The following is a 21,039-nucleotide window of genomic DNA, read 5'->3' as shown; positions in this document are numbered from 1 at the left end:
AACTTGAAGAGCTGAAAGCCTTCCGTAATCTTTTTAGAAGGAGAGGATCAACACAAATCTTGAAAAAAAATTATTTAAGGAAGTTTTCTTAAGTAAAGAGCCGTATTATATAATATATATAATGTATATAATATATTGTCTTAGTTAGGATTATTATTTCTGTGATGAAACACTATGATCAAAAGTAACCTGGGGAAAAAGGGTTTATTTGGCTTACATATCCTGAATCATAATTCACTGAGGGAAACCAAGGCAGGAACTCAAACAGGGCAGGAACCTGGAGGCAGGAGCTGATGCAGAGGCCATGGCAGAGTGCTGCTTACTGGCTTGCTCAGGCCTCTTTCTTTTTTTTCTTTTCTTTCTTTTTTTTTTTTTTTTTTGGTTTTTCGAGACAGGGTTTCTCTGTGTAGCTTTGCGCCTTTCCTGGAACTCACTTGGTAGCCCAGGCTGGCCTCGAACTCACAGAGATCCGCCTGGCTCTGCCTCCCGAGTGCTGGGATTAAAGGCGTGTGCCACCACCGCCCGGCTCAGGCCTCTTTCTTATAGCACCCAGGATCACCAAACCAGGGGAGGAACTGTCCACGATGGGTTGGGCCTACCCACATCACTAATTAAGAAAATGCCCTACAATCTTGTCTACAGCCAGATTTTATGGTGGCAATTTCTCAACTGAGGTTCCCTCCCCGCATGACCACAGCTGTGTCATGCTGACATAAATCTAGCCAGCACAGTAATGGTATTCAGCCATCTTCACACATTCCTCTCTGCTCTCATCTATATGGTTATAGGTTGTTGTTTTAAAGCTCATGCCTTTGGCCCATTACCTTTCAAATACTATGATTGTTTCTTTTTAAAATTTATAAAAGACTTCACAGTTTATGAAGTATAATGATGCCATAGTATTTCACATCCTATAAACCTTTATGATTATCTTTTTCCAATCCTACATTATGGGTAAGAAAGCTGAAGAAAAAAAGAATTCGGTGATTTAGCTGAATTTATATAACTTTTAAGGGAATTAGTTGATTAGGACCAGAAACTGGGACTGTATTATTTAATCATCTCCTATAGACTCTTACTGAAATCTTAACTATTCTTTTAGAATCTTGCTCGAACGTCACTTGGCCCTTGGTAGTCTTATATCATTTCAAGTAAAAAGAATTTCTCTTCTCTGAATCTTAGTTACTGTTCTATTTGCTGTGAAGAGACACCATAATCAAGGAAATTTATAAAAGAAAGCATTTAATGGGGAGCTTGCTTATAGTTTCAGAGGGTTAGTCCATGCTCATCATGTCAGGAAGCACTGTGGCAGGTATGGCACTGGAACAGTAGCCGAGAGCTCACCTATCCGAACCAGAAGCTCATGGCAGAAAGAGGGAGACTGGGCCTGGCTTGGCCTTTTGAAATCTCAATCCCCACCCCCAGTAAAACACCTCCTCCAACAAGGCTACACCTCCTAATCCTTCCTAAAGTGTCTACCAACTTGGAACCAAACACTCACATATATAAGCCTATTGGAGCCATTCTCATTCAAACCACCGAAGAACCCCTTATCATATATCATACTCTGAAACACTGTAATTACTCTCAGATACAAAAATATCCCAATGTATACACATGCAACTTTGATGTAACGCAGTGTGCTTTGAAAATACACATGCATCTAAGCATTTTGAGAATAGAAATCAAGCTTTTCTCTACTATAATCTCTACAACACTTAGCACTACACAAGACACTATACACATTCAAAGAACCTATCAAAATCTTATTATGGTGCTATTATGAATTTTTCCATTAACAATACTGTAAAAGATGTATAGAAACTATAATCTTTAACTCTTCTACACATTATTATTCTACATACTTCAGGCCTTAAATATAATGGATATTTTATCTATTCTACATTTGCTAGTATCAGAATCTGAAATAGTAGGCTCATAATGCTTCCCTTTGCCTAGACAACAATCATCTACAATTCTGAAGGAAAAGAAAGGATCCCTCAAGAATACTTTCACATAAAGTACTTGTTCTATCCTAGAGTTAACATCAAATAATCTCAAAATAGCTATACTAATATTACTACTAACAATAAAATTACTGAAGTTTACAAGCTAATATTTCGGTGAAGTTCTTTTTGGCTTGGGATAACACTGGCTTGCAGTATGGAGTCTAACTACTATGCTTTAAAAGTACTTGAAAGAAAGGTTTGGGAGTGTGGTTCAGTGACAGAGCACAACTTAACTGTATGTAGCTGGTAAAGATCATCAAACTGTCTTTAAGGAGGAGTGTTTCACTTATTCTTTAACTTCCCATATTCCCTATATGTTGTAATTCAAAATTAAAGGACTGAACAAATGTAGGCTTAATCTTTTTAAAGTGACAAGAAAATGCCATAGGTTTATTTCTAAGGAGCACTGCAGTATCTGGTTCTGCTTAGGAGTGCTTTGATTGACTAGTGAGCTCCCGGGGTGAGCTCCTGATCTTTCCATTAAGGATTCTTAGCACTGTCTCGCTTATGATCACAGTTCTAAAATACCAGCACACACTGAACTCTCACAGGGCTTGATAATCAAAGACTACTGGAAAGTGTCCTCAAAGGCTGTTGGGAGCTTGGGGAAGAGGCTGAGCACCTGTACTGCCTTTAGAAAGTATCCAGGCTATAATACTGAAGATGAAGGCACAGGAGTCAAAGTCTGAGACCCACAACAATTCAAGGTTTTATCATAACTGGTTATCATCACACGAATCAATGATTTCATACAGAATCAGAATTTGGTTTTTATAATTATTTATTTCTGCCACAATTATTAAATGAAATTTTGTTGGGAAATGTTTCTCAAGAGAGAATTTTCTCTTGTCAATTGGGATTATTTAGAGCTTCTAACACTCTCTGAATGGGTTAGAAACGATAGATGATAGATTCTTTTTCAATTAAGTACCAACTTGAGAGTAGAATCTACATGCATGGTCATTTTATTTAGTATGCCTTTCTCTCCACTCTTCTAAGAAACACAATGATACCTAGTAGTTGTTGTTTTTTACTCTTTGGTTCTTTACTCTTTTTTTTGGGGGGGGGGGCGCCACCCAGCTCCCAAATAAGTACATGAATAAGGCTTATTCTTACTTATAAATGCCCAGCCTGAGCTTGGCTTGTTTCTAGCCAGCTTTTCTTAAACTATCCCGTCTACCTTTTGCTTCTGGGCTTTTACCTTTCTCTATTTCTGTATCTCTTTTCTTTCCTTCTTATTCCATGTCTGGCTATGTGGCTGGCCCCTTCTTTTCTTGCTTCTTGATCTCTCTTGCTTTCCTATCCCTCTTTTTCTCCCTCTATTTATTCTCTCTGCCTGCCAGCCCTGCCTATTCTTTCTCTCACCTGGCTATTGGTTGTTCAGCTCTTTATTAGACCAATCAGGTGATTTAGCAGGCAAAGTAACACAGCTTCACAGAGTTAAACAAGTACAACATAAAAGAATTCAGCACATCTTTGCATCATTAAGCAAATGTTCCATAGCATAAACAAAAATGTAACACATCTTAAATTAATATTCCACAACAATGTCAGGTTTTTATATTCAACTTAACTGTATGTAGCTATTTATTTAATTCTATATTGTTTAGGTTTTCTTGTCTCTGGCCAGTGAAAATTCCATCACATTGTCCATCATCTCCCCCAGCGACAGGGATCAACCTAAAGTCCAGAGCATCATGTGTGCCAGGCAAGTGACCTACCCCTGAGCTACATTTTCCATCCCTACTTCACTATAGAAAAGTCTACAGCTTGCTGTTTTCTGGCATAAGAGTGATTCACATTTATCTCGAATATTTCCTTTCCTGAACCTCAGTCAGTCATTTTTTGAGAGGTATGGTGTTTTTTTTCTGGGAAATCATAATGGTGTGCTTTCTAGTGATGGGTCAGGAGTCACTTCCATGTCTTTACGAAGACACAGCTAGAGGTAAGGATTTAAAAAGGAAAAAGAAAACATGCATTATTCTGTTTACTGCCATTTCAAAACTAATATTCTAGAAATTACATTTGGTTTGACCATTCATTCATTCATTCATTCATTCATTCATTCATTCATTCTTATTTTTTTTTCCTAAGAGAGGGTTTCTCTGCATAGCCCGGGCTGTCCTGGAACTTGCTCTGTAGACCAGGCATGTGTCGAACTTAAGAGATCTACCTGTTTCTGCTTTCTGTATGCTAGGATTAAAGGTATGGGCCACCACCCTGGCTTTTGTTTGTGTTTTTAAAAATGTCATTTTCCTAAAAGACCTTGGTTCTTAATATTCACATAAAGTACTTGTTCTATCCTAGAGTTAACATCAAATAATCTCAAAATAGCTATACTAATATTACTACTAACAATAAAATTACTGAAGTTTACAAGCTAATATTTTGGTGAAGTTCTTTTTGGCTTGGGATAACACTGGCTTGCAGTATGGAGTCTAACTACTATGCTTTAAAAGTACTTGAAAGAAAGGTTTGGGAGTGTGGTTCAGTGACAGAGCACATGTCTAGAGCAGGTTTCCATTGCCTGCACTCCCTAAAACACAACACAGTTACTGGAAAAGCTTGTAGAGAACATTTCCAACATCAGAGAAAGATGGCTGTGTATGTTTTCAAGCATTAGAAAATGGCTTCTCTCCAATTTTACTTTGAATATATAAAACATCTGGTACTTAGTGAGGTCAACATTAAAACTAGATGACTCGACATAATCAGAAGTCTTCCATCCTGGTTCCCCTCCTCAGTCTACAGGTAACTTTTTGGATTTTTGGTTTCTTTTGGTGTTTCATTTTACAATTAAAAAATGCCTGTAATTGTCTTTTCCCCACTTTTTCCATGAGAACACTTACTTTCCCTTTAAACTTCAAAGGAATCTCCCTGTTCCTTTAGTTTGTTGTAGACATTTCTCATATTTAACAAATTGTGTAAAAACTGAGGGCTGAGCCGGGCGGTGGTGGCGCACGCCTTTAATCCCAGCACTCGGGAGGCAGAGGCAGGCGGATCTCTGTGAGTTCAAGGCCAGCCTGGGCTACCAAGTGAGTTCCAGGAAAGGCGCAAAGCTACACAGAGAAACCCTGTCTCGAAAAACCAAAAAAAAAAAAAAAAAACAAAAAAACAAAAAAAAAAAAAAAAAAAAACTGAGGGCTCAGACAGGGTGAGCTGGCATTTAGCTCTGTCTCCAGCTCTTGAAGACAGGATCAGGAAGTAAGTTCAAGGCCAGGCTTGGCTACATAAGATCCTGTCTCAATCTCACCCCAACACTTTCTCAAAAATGAGGGGGAAGGGGTGTTCAGGAGCCAAAATCTGTCAGTTGTTGACCATGAAATCTTGAGCAAAAATCAAACTCTATAGCCCTCTATTTGCTAATCCAAAAATGGGGATCATAAGAGAATTCTTACAAGGTTATATAAAGGTTAAGAACCAACAACTTTCAATTTAAATGGAGAAAACCATGGTGTAGATTCTGACACACAGATGTCCTCAAAAAAGGTATTATTCCACTGGTGACTTACTATTGTTGTTGCTGTTACATTATCAGGGTTGACTCAGGCTATTTTCCTTTTCTAACTTCCTTTTCTACCCATCTGCCTCTTGTGATGTGGTTTCTAAGCTTCACACCTCACTGACATTGCTTTAGAGTCAAGGGCAACTCCCCTAGGTTAAATCCATTACCCTTTCTCAGTTCTCAACTTTTAAGACAATTACATTAACACATAGCTGGTCTGCAACTTAAACACCTCTCTCCCCCTGTTGGTTCTGTCATTTCTTGGTTGTCCTCCATTTCTTTTACTAACTTTCTCTTACTCCTTTTCACATTACAAGACACTACTATACTCTAGTCTGGGCCTTTACATCTTCCTACCTCCCCCTCCTCCTCCTTTTTTTCCCTCGATACAGGGTTTCTCTAAGTAGCCCTGGCTGTCCTGGAACTTGCTCTGTAGACCAAGCTGTCCTGAAATTCAGAGATTCACCTGCCTCTGTCCCCTGAGTGCTGGGATAGACACATCCCTATCTCTAACCCAGAAGCTATTTCCAATTGATGACCACTTACAAATGAAAAATTAGTTCTCTCTAACACAAACCACTTTTAAGGGAGGCCCCAAGCCCAGCAGTGGATAGCCAACACAAAATGAACTCAACAGCATCTCTGGAGGTTCTTTGTCTCATAATGTATTGTTAGGGCATTTTTTTTTTTCTTTTTTCTTTTCCTTTTTAACCTCATAGGTCCTTTGTTCGTGTATTATGGCATCCAGTTTTGTGTTTTATGGTATTTCTATGTGTGCTAATGTGTGTGTCTCTGTATCTATGTGCTTCTTATGCTTCTTCTTCGGCTCTTTTCTTTGTTTTGTCCTGTTCGAATTTGTTTTTATCTTATTTTAATATTATTCCTTAGATGCCCGTTTGTTTTCTAAGGAGAGATAGAAAGGATGTGGATCCAGATGGGAGGGAAAGTGGGGAGGAACTGGGAGGAGTAGGGGAGGGGAAACCATAATCAAAATATATTCTATAAAAAAAGTTATTTTCAGTTAAAAATTAACTCAGATAATTAACTTCTGGTCAGAATTTCTTAACCAACAAATTTGCAAGGATTTCCTATTTCTAGCTACTCAATTTGCAGAGAAACAGTGCTTTAGGAATATGGCGGCAATAAACCCCACAAGGCAATCAAAACTGGCTAATTTGTGTTTCTCATGAAAATCTAGAGATCTGTTATTTTCTCTTTTAAAAAGGATTTACCTGTAATTATGTATATGCTCATACGTGTCTTGTGTGGATTTGTGCCGTTTTGAGTGCAGGTGACCACGGAGTCTAGGAGGCGGCACTGGGTCCCTGAAGCTGGAGTGGCAGGCACTTATTAGCTGCCTGATGTAGGTATGGGAACCAAACTCAGGTTTCCTCTTCAAGAACAGTAAGAGAACTGAGCCATCTTTTCCTTATTTTCAATTCCCATAACCACATCTTATATTTTTTCCTAACAGTTATTTTCTTTAATTAGAATTAAGACATTATATAAAATAAAATCCCATTACTATTAAATCAAGACTCCAGTCTATACACTTAGCTCTCACTGGCTCTTACCAATCTTTGGTAAAGTGTAAAAATGGAAGGCCTATCAAGTAAAACCCAAGAAACCATTTAACATATTAGATGTACTATGTAACATGTGACTTCTAATAGAAGATAACTGAGGTACAGGACCTAGGACCTATGTCGAGTTAGAATAGTCTAGGTTACCTTAATTTTATATATTGGTTTATAAAATAATCTGTAAAATCAAATTACATTCAACTTTAACATTGAGACATTTGTGAATATGAAACTACAGATTATAGACCTCATTTTATTCTGTTTGTTTTTATAAGCACATAATCATTTCAAATTATGTGTTTGACAAAAATTAAGGAAATTGTTGCCTGTGGTATACTCTGGCAATTTAATTGTGTTCAGCAATTTCCCTTCGTTAGGCTGTTCACATCTGTTATTCTTCACTCAGTTCTAACTCTATGGAGCTACTGAAGCAAACTGTTCTAAGAAGTAAAATGAGGTTTTAGTTATCTACTTTGCTTCTTATGCAGACGAGGCTGGCTTTGAACTCCTCTGCCTCCAGAGTGCTGGGATTAAAGATGTGTGCCACCATGCCCATCTAGTTATACACTTTCTAATTTTAAAGGTTATTTACCACTGGCTTCCATGTTCTAGTGTTCAACAACAATTTAAAGCTAATACTCAAATTTTTCTAAAATTATGTATAACTCTTAAACCAAGAAAGTAATAACACAACAATAATAGAGATCAAATATAAGCTCAAAGATTTTTTAATAAAACATAGGAGTAAAACAAACTTTTATGACTTTTTTTTAAAGTAAGAAAATCCTCAAACATAACAGAATGAAGTTCTAGGATCAGCCACACACCTTATTTGAACCCTAGCTCTATGTTCCATGCTTTGTGACAGTGGAAATTAATTAGTTCGTGGGTTATCTAGTACTGTTATAAAATTCTGGGTTAAACTGCTCTGCACAGGAATTCTAACTAAATGGAAAGGAACTCAGGGAATGGGTTTTTTTTTTTGGGGGGGGGGTTGAGACAGGGTTTCTCTGTAGCTTTGGAACCTGTTCTGGATTTCACTCTGTAGACCAGGTTGGCCTCGAACTCACAGAGATCCACCTGCCTCTGCCTCCCAAGTGCTGGGATTAAAGGCGTGCGCCACCACCACCCGGGTGGGAATGGGTTTTTATTCCACATCCATCCTGTTTGCTGTGGCTATACACAACACTTTTTTATTTTATTGCAAGACTCTAGTAGTTACCACACAAAATACACATTAGGAAAAAAAATTCCAATTTTGAACTATTTAATAGTAAATGGAGGCCTATAAAGATAAACATGTACAAAGAACATGATAGTGGCCTAGTTTCCAACTACATGGCATAGATCATTTTTGTCTTTTTTAAAAAAAATCTTGTGTCTTTTACATCATGCCTTCTGATCTCTCCCCCCCCCCCCCCACCAAATAAAACAAGATAAAATTTAAGAGGAAAAAAGAAAAAATAAAAAAAGAAGGGGAAAATCTCCTCATGGAAGCTGCAGTGTGGCACAGTGAGTCACGCAGTAAACTCCTTTATCCATACATTTTTACACGCGGGTGTTCATCACAAAGAATCATTGGTTTGGTTTGAGCCCCTGGTCTCTGCTGCACCATCCACACTGGACCCTCACTGGGACTTTTTCTGGACACCCAGTTGCTGCCCTGTGTCTTGGGGATCCTGCAGTCCTGGGTCCACAGGACTGACACCCTCTCCCACAACCCCCGTACTGCAGCAGAACACAGATGGAGTGGATGCTGGGGTGGGCCAACACATAAACCTGGTTCTGGGCCTGGGTAGTTGCAGGGTTGGTCAGCCCACCAGCTCTCCCCACCAGAGTTGTCCTGGCTAGTTCACCCCCTGCAATGATGAGCAAGGGGCATGGCCAGTTCTCAGGCTTTCCCTTCTTCAGGGTTGGTTCTCCCACACCTACACCTTCAGGGCCAGCTCTAGGCATGGGCACCACAGTGCTGCAGCTGATGAGGGGCAGGGCCAGCTCTCCTGCTCTTATGACATCAGGGCAGCTCTCCTGCTCTTAGGATACCAGGGCCAGCTCTCCCACCTGCCTCAGGCATTGAAGCGGGGCATCTCTCCCCTGCCCATGCTGCCACAAGACAGATGAGTAATGGAGACAGAACTCCCATGCTCACACCGTCAGAGCTGACTCACCTACACCTCTGCCAACAGGGTCTGCTCTACTGTGCTGCCCAGGTGGGATGTAGGGCCTGCTCTCCCAAGGGGTGAAGCTGGTGTGGGGCAGGGACAGTTCTCCCATCTGCCTCAGGCGTTGATGGGGGGAGAATCTCTCCCTCACCCGTGGCATAGATATTTTTAAAAAAATATTTACATTACTTTAGCAAATCGATCTGAAAATATAATGGCTTCTCCCTCATGACTCAAAGATGCAAATTGAATCACTATGAGGTTAAACTATGAAGTTAAAGAGTAAGAATCATCAATTTATTCATTTGTTCTACAAATATCTGAATAACTTCTCTTGCCAAAGTACCTGGCACTTTATCTTCATTATACGTCTATGTCAGCAGAAAGGAAGACAATAACTACACAAATAAAATGGCAACCACAGAGTACTATAACTGCCAGAGATACAGTGTCCTCAGCTGGAGAGTCTCAGAGGGAGGCCACTCTAGACAGAATGATTGGGAGAGCCTTCTCTAGGAAGTTCCTGTTCCGGCTGGGGAGAGAAGCATGCCAGCATGAGACAGCAGACACATGAAACCCGAAGAAGGACCAGGGGGCAGGGCACCAAGAGTGAGCAAGGGGGGGCACAAGATGTGTCTAAGTCTAAGGAGGAACTCAGTATACAACACTGGGAGATTGGGGGAGGGTTTAAAGTGGTAGGCAAGAGACCTAATGCGATTGACATTTTACAAACTGAAAAAGAACCAGAAACAAGCTGAAAAGGTGCAAACGTTAAAGAAATGTAAGCAGTCCTGGAGGACTTGATGGCCGATGTGGAGCCACAGGGAATTCAGTAACTAATACATACAGATTTACAGTTCATGCGAGGAAAGAAGTAAAAAGCCCACCAGCACTCCAAGACTATCACAGAGGAGCTCTCAGTAGACAAGATGAGATAGTGTCTGAAACACAGTAAACTCTCACTGTAATTTCAGAGAAATAGCTGGGTATACTTACTGATTCTATGCAGTAAAGTTTCATTATTTTAAAACTGTCTCTTAGGCAGTTATTTTTTAAAGGTAATTGAATAGTGTGGGAAAGTGCTATAATTCATATTTGATGATGATGTCATCTCAATGGTATTCAACATTCCAGACAATTCCTCCAAATAGGTATTTTTATCCCACTTATTTTTATCATCTCTATAGGACCTCAACGTCTGTTGTAAATTATTTCTGAGTAATGAATTTGACTGGACTGATAAATGAGTCACTCTAAACTGTACTGATGTGGTGTGCTATTTACTCAACTTATGGTAGTGTTATAATAATATTTATAAATGCAATCTGGTCACACTTCTAACATTTCTTTACACAGATACATACATTCATATAGCTATTTTGATATGCAATTATTTAAGAAGGGAAGAAATGTAGTTCAAATATTATGGTTTATCAAATCATGCAATTTTCAAGAATTAGGATCTAAATGTCAAACATGTTATTTTAACATTTGATCTCTGTATAAAAGTACATTTAAGTTAGATACATTTTTTAACAGATACTTGAGATCTAAGGCATTGTCATTATTCACTCATAGATAAAAGAGCAGTGCACACACACACACACACACACACACACACACACACACACACGCGCGCACACACACACACACACGCACGCACGCACGCACGCACACACATACACACATGCACACGCGTGCACATACCCCCCCCCACCTTACTTTTCACTGAATTAGTCAGGTGAACTGTAAGGATGAGGCCATGATGGTCTAGTTTATTCAGAAATGTGCACTGGGAAGTTAAGATTACAAATAGAACTGGGCGGAGCAGGAACAGTTCTTCAGTGAAGCAATTGCAAACGAGTTAGCAGAACAGTACAAGAAGGTTCCTGAGTAAAAGTGGATAACAGAAAGTCTAGGCCTGTGGTTTCAAGTGACTTTACCCTCTGCTTTTCATTGGTTTCCAGGTTCAATGGTGGGAAGGGTACAACTTAGTAGGCAGGTTCTGAAGAATAAAGTATGATTCAATTCCAGAAGGAAGATAAAAGACACATGGGTTACTTATGGCTAACATCTAAGCCAGGAGTAATTAAACAGACAGCTTTAAAACACCGTCACTTAATCTTAAAAACACTGGGCTATGTTCTCAGCTCTTGGACAAACCAAATTTTGGAAGCTTCAGTTTCTAAGCATATCTAACTAGCATAACCTATAAGTTTACCTTTAATTCATTATCAGTATTTCAATGGATCTCAGCTTTCTGAAGAAAAAAAACCATGGCTTGCAAATTCTCCTTGGTATGTTTCTATCTCATTGTGTCCCCTATAATTTCTAGCACAACTTCCCCCAGAGTACTTATTTAGTACTGGAAGACATCAGATGTATTGTTGGGGCAGCTCTAAAACCACTTTTCATTAAGCAGTGGGACTAAGAGGACAAAATCCTAGGTGGAAAAGACCCATTGGTAGAAGCTAGAAGAAAACAGATCAGATCAAAGAGGCTCACAGGAAGGACAATAAAATAAAATAAAATAAAATAAAATAAAATGGCTCCAATTTGGGCAATACTGAAGGATCTAATACAAGAATGGAGCCTGAGCTTTTACTAGGGTAGCATCAGGAACTAAGATCTGGCATCTCATAAAGCTACCTACTGGAAATGTGTAGAGGGAAAGAAATACAACCAAATGAAAAGAACCTTGTCGTCATTCAACAAATGTCTCCTTCTAACAGCAAAGGGGAACTGCTCATGTTTACACAACCTGCTGGTCCTATGACCTTGGTCATGATGATCTTGACTACAGGAACAGATATAATTTTGAACAAGGTTTCCTTTTGCAGCCTTTAAAATGTTAATGTTGGCAAAAGGACATGACTTCATAGAATTGAATAGCAATTTATCTTCTGCATTAAGTGATGTCTGTAGGTGATTAAAATGGTTAGTCTTGTAGCACTGTGATATGATGCTGTCCTCTGCAAATGTATTGGGCCACATCCATAGCTATTCTGGGATGCACATAGCTCACAGAGTTGGCACACCCGGTTTAGAGTGTGTCTCACTGTGTGTCCCTAGCTCAGTGTCCTACACCTTGTTGCTTAGTCAGCAGTTCCAAAAGCTTGGGGCCCTTCTTTCTTTTCTTTCCTTTCCTTTCCTTTCCTTTCCTTTTCTTTTCTTTTCTTTTCTTTTCTTTTCTTTTCTTTTCTTCTCTCTTCTCTTCTCTTCTCTTCTCTTCTCTTCCTCCCCTCCCCTCCCCTCCCCCCCTCCCCTCCCCTCCCCCTCCCCTCCCCTCCCCTCCCCTCCCCTCCCCTCCCCTCTCTCTCTCTCTCTCTCTCTCTCTCTCTCTCTCTCTCTCTCTCTTCTTTTTTCTTTTTTTGGTTTTGAGACAGGGTTTCTCTATGTAGCTTTGCGCCTTTCCTGGAACTCACTTGGTAGCCCAGGCTGGCCTCGAACTCACAGAGATCCGCCTGGCTCTGCCTCCCGAGTGCTGGGATTAAAGGCGTGCGCCACCACCGCCTGGCCAGGGCCCATCTTTCTAACCAATCTTTTCTGTCTGTTTTTTCTCCTATTAGAAGCAACAGCAGAATTCACTTTGTATGTTTTGTAGACATCTGCACTTTTTTTTCTGAATGAACTTGCAACAGCAAGGGAATACATTTGAGTTTAAAAAAAAAAAAAAAAAAAAAAAAAAAACCAGTTCCATGGAAACGCCAGTCATTGAGGAAGGGGTGGCCCTTGAGATTGGGGCACTGTTTTGTGTTTGTGAAAGCCCAGTTTTCGGTGTCTGTCACACTACCCTGGCATCGTAGTCCTTCTCTGCAGTTTTTTTTTCTTTTTTATTATTTTTTTGAGAATTTCATACAATATATTTTGACTGCTGGGCATGGTGGCGCACGCCTTTAATCCCAGCACTCGGGGATGATCTCTGTGAGTTCAAGGCCAGCCTGGTCTAAAAATTGAGTTCCAGGACAGCCAGGACTGTTATATATAGAGAAACTCTGTCTCAAAAAACCAAAAGCAAACAAACAACAACAAAAAAATATATTTTAATCATATTTTTTCTTCCTCTCCAACTCCTCCCAGACCTCCCTTCCTCCCCTCCTTACGTTCTTCCTCTCTTAGAAAAAAAAAATCAAAACCAAACCAAATGTAAACAAAATGCAACCAACCAACCAACCAACCAACCCCAGGGACTCTGGTTTGCCTTGGCAGCTACTCCCAAGCACGGACCCTCTTCATCCTCTTGTTCCTTCCTTTTCTAGAGGGAGATCATTTCATGGTAAATCCAGTTTGTTTTCTAATTTTTATCTAATTAGTTTAATGATGTAATCATTATGAAATGTAAGTTGTAAAATTACAATTCCTTCATAATTTTGACTGTACATATAGAAACCTGACACTTTAAAATTTAATAAATATGGTAGAAATAAATGTTTTATGAATAAAAAAATTTTGATAGAGTTGAACTTATCTAGGCTAAAGCCTTGGGGAAATCCAAGCTTGCTCTATTTGAAATTTAAAGTCCACCATGCAGTGCTACTATTGACAGTTAAAACAGAATACCTAATGCACTATTTAAATATTTTTGGACCATTATGTTTCTATAGAAATAAAGATGTCTATTAACCAAACCAGCTGGAAGAAGTCAGTGAGACATCTCAATGTTTTTGGATTTGATCTGTTGAAAACTAAAGAATTAGGAATTAGTATGGATTTACTATTCACATTCAGTGAGTTTCTGGCTTTATGTTTCCTGAGTAAAATACAACCATTCAGGGGGCTGGAGAGATGGCTCAGTGGTGAAGAGCACTGGCTGCTCTTTCAGAGGACCCGGGTTCAATTCCCAGCACCCACATGGCAGCTCAGAACTGTCTGTCACTCCAGTTCCAAGGGATCCAACACCCTCACATGAACATACATGCAAGCAAAACATCAATGCACATAAAGTAAAAATAAATAAATCATTAAAAAAAATCCTTAAAATCAGTTTAAAAAATGCAATCATGCAGATGCATACAAAGACTAAATTCAGAGTACCTTAAATTACTATAATTCAGTTGCAGTTTGTTTTGTGAATGGAATGAAGTTTTATTAAATGCAGGCAACCCCCATGGTACACACATAAAAGACAGAAAAGATATTTTAATTGCTGAGAATAAGGAGTAAGAGTTGGAAGTGTAGTCTTCTGTCTGTATAGAAGGAAAATCCAAGATGAGAGGACAGTAGGGGTCAAGGAAATGCTATTCCCAAAGGGCAAACCAAAGCAAGGTCTAAATCCTGGGTAAATTACTCTTTGCAGAATGGTAGCTAAGGATTAACAGCTTAATTGCTTGTTAACTAAGAGGGTTTTCAATTCACTTTATTAGAATGTGAGTTTGTGAGAGTGTGTGTGTGTGTGTGTGTGTGTGTGTGTGTGTGTGTGTGTGTATGAAAACATTTTAGGTTTTATATAGAAAAAAATGAAAAGGTTTTTGTTAAACAATTATAATACTTTTGACAAAACAGCAACTGCATAAAGTAGTATTGCTCTTTTTTTATTTAATGAAACAGGATCTCTCTTACTCTATAGTCCAGATTAGCCTTGAACTCATCATCACTCTCTACCTCAGCCTCCAAAATTCTGGAATTAGGGACATGAACAATTGCATCTGGCTTCTATATACTAGTAGTAGAAACATTTTTAGATACAGGTAGATTCTAAGAGAAAGAAATGTACATACATGTACAAATGTATTTTTCTATTGCTTTAAACTCTGACCAGCTTAGTGTTAGCAATAAAAATAAGACTTGGCTTATTTAGTGCTATCAATCGAAATAAGCAGACAGGAAAGAACCATATATGAGTCACAATAAAGGATATACTCAATGGAATTCTTGCCTGGCATGCACAAGATCTGACTTGCTTCCCAGCCATCAACAAAGATAATAATAGAAAATTAACTACAATTCTTGCTCTCTTTCAAGCTTTTACTTTATGTATTTATTTCCTTTTTGATCTGCCACCACTTGTTCATTCATTAATATTGGCACCTTGCTAACTATCGTCATCTGCCAGCTACTCACCAAGCGCACACAGACATCTCCTGTACACTTCAAACTGAACACATCCCAACAGAACTCCAGGTCACTGCCCCTGAGCCCGCACCTTCCCTCCCTTTCTGACACAGCCATGCACTACTTTATTTCTAAAGTTAACCACTAGAGTTCTTTTCTCTCTCTCAATCCAACCTATCAGCAAATCCACTCAACTTTAACTTTGACATTTGACCATTATTATTAAATTCCATCAGTCCCTCTCTGGTACAGGCCACCACTTCCTTGCCCAAACTATTGAGATAATTTCTCAGCTAGTTTTCCTAATTTTGCTGGCTCTCAGTCTCCCAGTTTTGATAGAACAGCCACAGTGATCCTGTTAGTCTTTGGCTTGTGCTCTTCCACTAGCTTACCATACTGGTTGATCACAGTAAAAATCTCTACATGATGCAACACTGAAAATAGCTTAAAATTTGTTTTAAAATAGACTAAGTCTCAAAATTATATAACAAAATGTGATTAACTTAACTTAAGGTCAGACCTAAGATATGTATGCAAATTCATTAATGGTGGTTATTTAAGCCAATCTCTTTGAGGCAGGATTACATTTACAAGTTTGAAAGTGTAAGAGTCTAAGTATGCTCAGTGCAATATTACTCTAAATAATCGAAACCAAGCAATATTCTAAAAATCCATCAGTAAAGGAATGGCATATGAGAGAATTCCATGAAGCTGTTAAAAAGCATGATGTGTATGCATCAGCATGAAAGATTCTCCTATGCCTCTTAACGCACCCCCGTTCCCTCTGAATTACCTTCTCATTGAAGCAACTTCTAGTCACCTTTCAAGAAGCTGATCCCAGAACATCATCTCATTTAAGAAGCTGTCTACCCTCTGCTAGGAATCAGGTACTTAACATGTTTGTTGAATAGGATAAAGGACAAAATAAACACACACACACACACACACACACACACACACACACATTAACACTTGTACACAAACATCAGGTGGTGCTGCTGCATGCCTTTAATCCCACTTGCACTTGGGAAGCAGGAGGATCTCTGTGAGTTCAATGCTAGCCTGGTCTACAGAGCTAGTTCTAGGATAGCCAAGGTTACACACAAAAGCCTATCTCAACCCCCATGCCCCCACTCTTTAATTAACTTGAAATTTCATTATGAAAATCACTTGGTCTCTATTTTGTTTTTGCTTTGAATATAATATAATTTATTTGTATGCCACAGTATCTACTACTGATAAGGAACTACAGCCTCTTCCAGCAATCTTAAACAACATTATATGGAAATGCATTGCAATAAGGTGTTTTTTTCATAGTTTTAATATATAATTAAAACAACTGTCTTAGTCACTGTTCTAGTGCTATGAAGAAACACAATGATCAAATGCAACTCTTATAAAAGAAAGCATTTAATAGGTAGCTTGCTTAGTTTCAGAGGGTTAGTCTATTATCATCAAGGTGGAGAGCATGGTAGCAAGCAGGTAGGCACTGGAGTAGTAGCTGAGGGCTATATCCTGACCCACAGGCAGAGAAAGAAAGACAGGAAGGGAGGGAGGGAGGACAGGAGGGAGGACAGGAGGGAGGGCAGGGAGAGAGGGAGAGAGGGAGAGAGGGAGAGGGAAAGAGGCAGAGACTGGGCCTGGTGTAGATTTTTGAAACCTTCAAAGCCTACCCCCAGTGACACATTTCCTCCAACAAAGTCACACCTACTCCAAAAAGGCCACACCTCCTAATCCTTTCAAACAGTTCCACTCCCTAGTGACTAAGCATTCAAACATAGAAGCTTTTGGGGGCCATTGTTATTCAAACCACCACAAACAACATACAATTACTTATTTGTGATGATTAATCTTGATTGTCAACTTGGTGGAATTTATAATCACCATGGAAATGAATCTTTAGGCACATCTTTGGGAGATTATTTAGATTCATTTAATTGAAGTGGGGACCCACTCTTAATGTAGGCAGTGCCATCCTATGGACTGGGGCCATAAATCCCCTTTCTCTTCTCTGTATAAATTCATCCTGTCAGTTCTCTTCCTCTAGAGAAGCCTGGCTAATACAGGACTATGATATTAGACAAAGGGGGAGGGGAAAAGAGACCCACACTAACCTCAATCTTATCAAATACTAAAAAAAGTTCAAAACCCTGGTGAATATTTATTAAATGAAAAGAACGGCCAACCATCCAGTATTTTTAGAAGGACACTGTTCCAGTCTTTTACATTTAGCGTCCAGATTGGAAGTTGCTATTTACTTGCCTGCTTCCTAGTCCCCATTCCTGCTCGTGCCCTAGACTCTCTGCATCCTGACATCGGCTCTCCTTACTGTGTCACTGTCTTCCCGTGACTATCACTTGCAATTCCATCAGCACACACTCACACCCAAGACAATTCCTGCCCCTGCTCAGACCACCTGAAAACTTCTGAGGTTTCCCTCTTGATGTCTGATACATGTAGTAAAAATACAAATTTAAGTTCTAGTCCAAACTTTGACCACAAACTGGGTTTACCTCATTTTAAAACATATTTTTAATCAAGATAATCAATAGTCATTAATCATTACCATATTGAAAATTTCTATATTTCTCTATTATTTTGTGGTGCTGAGATTAAACTAAAACCTAGGGTCTCATACACACTAGGCTAAATCATTATTCTCTCTAACAAAATCTTTTTCTTGTTTCTAAAATCTGATCTGTGTCATCACACATCTGTAACCTCACACGATCATTTCACGCACTGCAAATCACTTAGTATTTAGAAAGTTTACTCTATCCCTCTTGTTCTTTCAAACAATATAAAAAGTTCAGCATGGTGGCACACACCAGTGATCCTAACACTCGGAAGGTTGAGCTATCTACTCAGTTCCAGGCCAGTCTAAGCAACACAGAGACCTTATCCTTAAACTAAAATAATAAAGTAAAATAAGACCAAATCAAATAGTCTAACAGGATAATGACTGTATTTGCATTCTGTGACAGAGTATAGATATGTCATGATTATTTCTGTCCTGTCATTTCTGCCCTTGGCTAGAATTACCTCTAGGATTGGCTAACTAGCTTTTCCCTAAAATTTACATTCAAGTTCCCTTTTTAGGCCTAATATGACATTATAAATGCATACTGTTTTAAGAATTTAAAAAAAATTGGTCAAGTTTTAACTGAAACTCCAGAGAGTTATCAGTCTTATGTAAAAACCATGAACAAGTCCTCAAACTGAGGAGAAAGAGGTAATAATAAAACATTTAGTATTTAGGTTTTCCTTAGTGTCACAAAAAAAAAGATTATTAAACTTAGAGGTTAAAAGAAATGAAGGCAACCTACACTTGAAAGAGAAAAGTCTGTTGCTGGCTGCTGTTACCATCAGCATTAAAAGCACACAGTAGTTTAAAAAACAATTTTTGATTATATTTTATTCACTCATTCTGTGCATGTATACATGGCATATTGCATGTGGAGGTCAGGATAACTTATCTTTTACCATCTTCTAGTTTCAAATATTCCTTTTTACCAAAATATAAGGGCTGATTTAAATTAGAGTGTCCCAGCCAGTTGTAGTAGTACACAACTTTAATCTCAGCATTTGGGAGGCAGAGGCAGGCAGATCTCTCTGAGTTGGAGTCCAGTCTGGTCTACAGAGCAAATTCCAGGACAGCCAAGGCCAAACAGAGAAACGCTGTCCCGAAAACCAAAACCAACCCACCAACCAACCAACCAAATAAATCAGAACATCCCTTTTTAACTCCACAAAGACTTCAATTAACTTTTACAAAAGGTCACGAACAGAGAACACATCCATCTTCTAGACAGGGCCTGGGGATGTCTGAAACAAACCCCCACCCCCTTCTGTCATATCACAATTTATTAGATACTCTGGTGACTAAAACGGTTTTGGACTTGTTCCGTAAGATGAGCTGCAATCTCCAGTGTGCCCTCCCTGAAGATCCTCATGTAGTCCAGTGCTAGTGCATGAGAGTCCCTTGAAAAACTAGCTAGGTTTCCTCCAGCATCACACACGAGAGCCTTTACCCTGTCTGCTTCTTGCCAAGAGGGCAACCTCAGTCACAGTTCAAACCAGGCTGTTTGGAACTCTCCAAGGTTCTGACACCTAATGGTGGGCTAGCATCCTCAGAAGCAGCAAAAGAAAAACTGAAGTCCTAAGCAAACAGGAAATCAGTGGTCCTTGGTCATTTCTAAATTTCCAATCTCATGACTCACATTCAGTTATAACCCATGCCTGCTTTATATTTGCCTTATGGGCTCCTGGTGTACACCAAATCCTGTCAAAATACCCTAATCTATTCTTACTTCTCACATCCACTATTTCAGAATTAGAGTTCAATAAATTTTAGAAGAAAGTTTAACCTCAATTTGATTGACATAGCAGGGCTACTGCAATTGGAAAAAATAAAATTATAAATTCTTAGGCCTGCTTCTTCCTTCTTAAAAAGTGTACTAAAGGCCCCAAGCTAAGGGAAAAAGATAAGGATGATGTGATCAGCAGGAGTAACAGTTTTCCCTTTCCTACCTGCCCATCTGAATCCAGGTAGCAGAGAAATAAGAGGCAGTCTACAGTGCCCTGCTTGCTAGTCTATCTGTTTAATAGGAGGTGTGTATGTGGGGGTGAGGATGGAGTTGAAGGTGGAATAATGTATCAAAGAATTGTCAGAATCAGCCCCAAAAGAACTCTTGACTTTTATTTTACTCTTCCACACCCCACTCTGCCCAGTACTGAGTTCCTGGTGCATCAAAATTTTCCTATGAGGAGACATAGTCAGAAGATGTCATTTTCCCCAAGAAATTTTACAAGTCTTTCAAAAAATAGTTTCACAGAGAAACAAGGAAAGGGCAAGGCTATGAAACTAGCCAGGCACTAAACTGATTAGGAGTTTTTGCACCAACTAGATGGAGGAAGAGATAAATCATTGCATGATGTTTGCTTGGTGCTAGCCTACTTTTCCTCTACCATCTCGTTGGGGGTTATACAATGGTTCTAGCACAGGATCCACAGTTACAATGCTTGCTTTCAAATTCAACTGCCATCACTGGTTAGCTGTGTGACTGGGCAGGCTACTTTCTTGTGCTGTGGTTTCCACTGCATACTACAGATAGCTATTTCAAAAGGTTTTATGGAGAATTAAGTAACTAGGGTTAAACAGTTAAAATAAAACCTAGAGCATAGTGTGATGAGTACCTATTTACTCTTACATTCAAACTTCACCCTGAAGCTGACTGCTTCCTTCCCCTGCACCACTATTTCCTGAATGCAGGCCATTGATACTTCATGCTTGAATCTTGGCAAATGGCCCTAAACCAGCGGTTTCCAACCTGTAGGTTGAGACCCCCTTGTGGAGGGGGGTGTCGAATGGCCCTTTCACAGGGGTTGCCTAAGACCACTGAAAAACACAGATATTTAGAGTACGATTCCTAACAGTAGCAAAATTAGTTATGAAGTAGCAATGAAAATAATTTTATGGTTGGGGGAGGTCACCGCAACATAAGGAAGTGTATTAAAGGGTTGCAGCATTAGGAAGGTTGAGAACTACTGCTGTCTCTCTCTCCCTTCCAGCCTGTTCTCCAAACACAAGTCAGAGTGATTACTGAAAATGAAGTGCCACATCATGCACTTCACTGGCTTCCAGCTGCACTCAGCATAAAAATTTCAAGTCCTTACCATGGTCTACTAGATCCTCCAGGATCTAACTATTGCTCACCTGCAATCCTCCC

General features: G+C 39.3%; 1 protein-coding gene across 4 annotated transcripts in view; it reads right to left on the bottom strand.

Moving 5' to 3' along the window:
- Sik2 (salt inducible kinase 2) overlaps nucleotides 1-21,039 on the bottom strand; it is a 108,278-nt gene that overhangs the window by 39,587 nt on the left and 47,652 nt on the right. The gene's annotated exons all lie outside the window — the stretch shown is intronic.

The sequence above is a fragment of the Peromyscus leucopus genome, chromosome 7 (assembly GCF_004664715.2).
Source record: "Peromyscus leucopus breed LL Stock chromosome 7, UCI_PerLeu_2.1, whole genome shotgun sequence".
Classification (NCBI taxonomy): domain Eukaryota; kingdom Metazoa; phylum Chordata; class Mammalia; order Rodentia; family Cricetidae; genus Peromyscus; species Peromyscus leucopus.
Note: the sequence above shows the minus strand (reverse complement) of the source record. Positions and strands in the feature narration are given on the sequence as shown.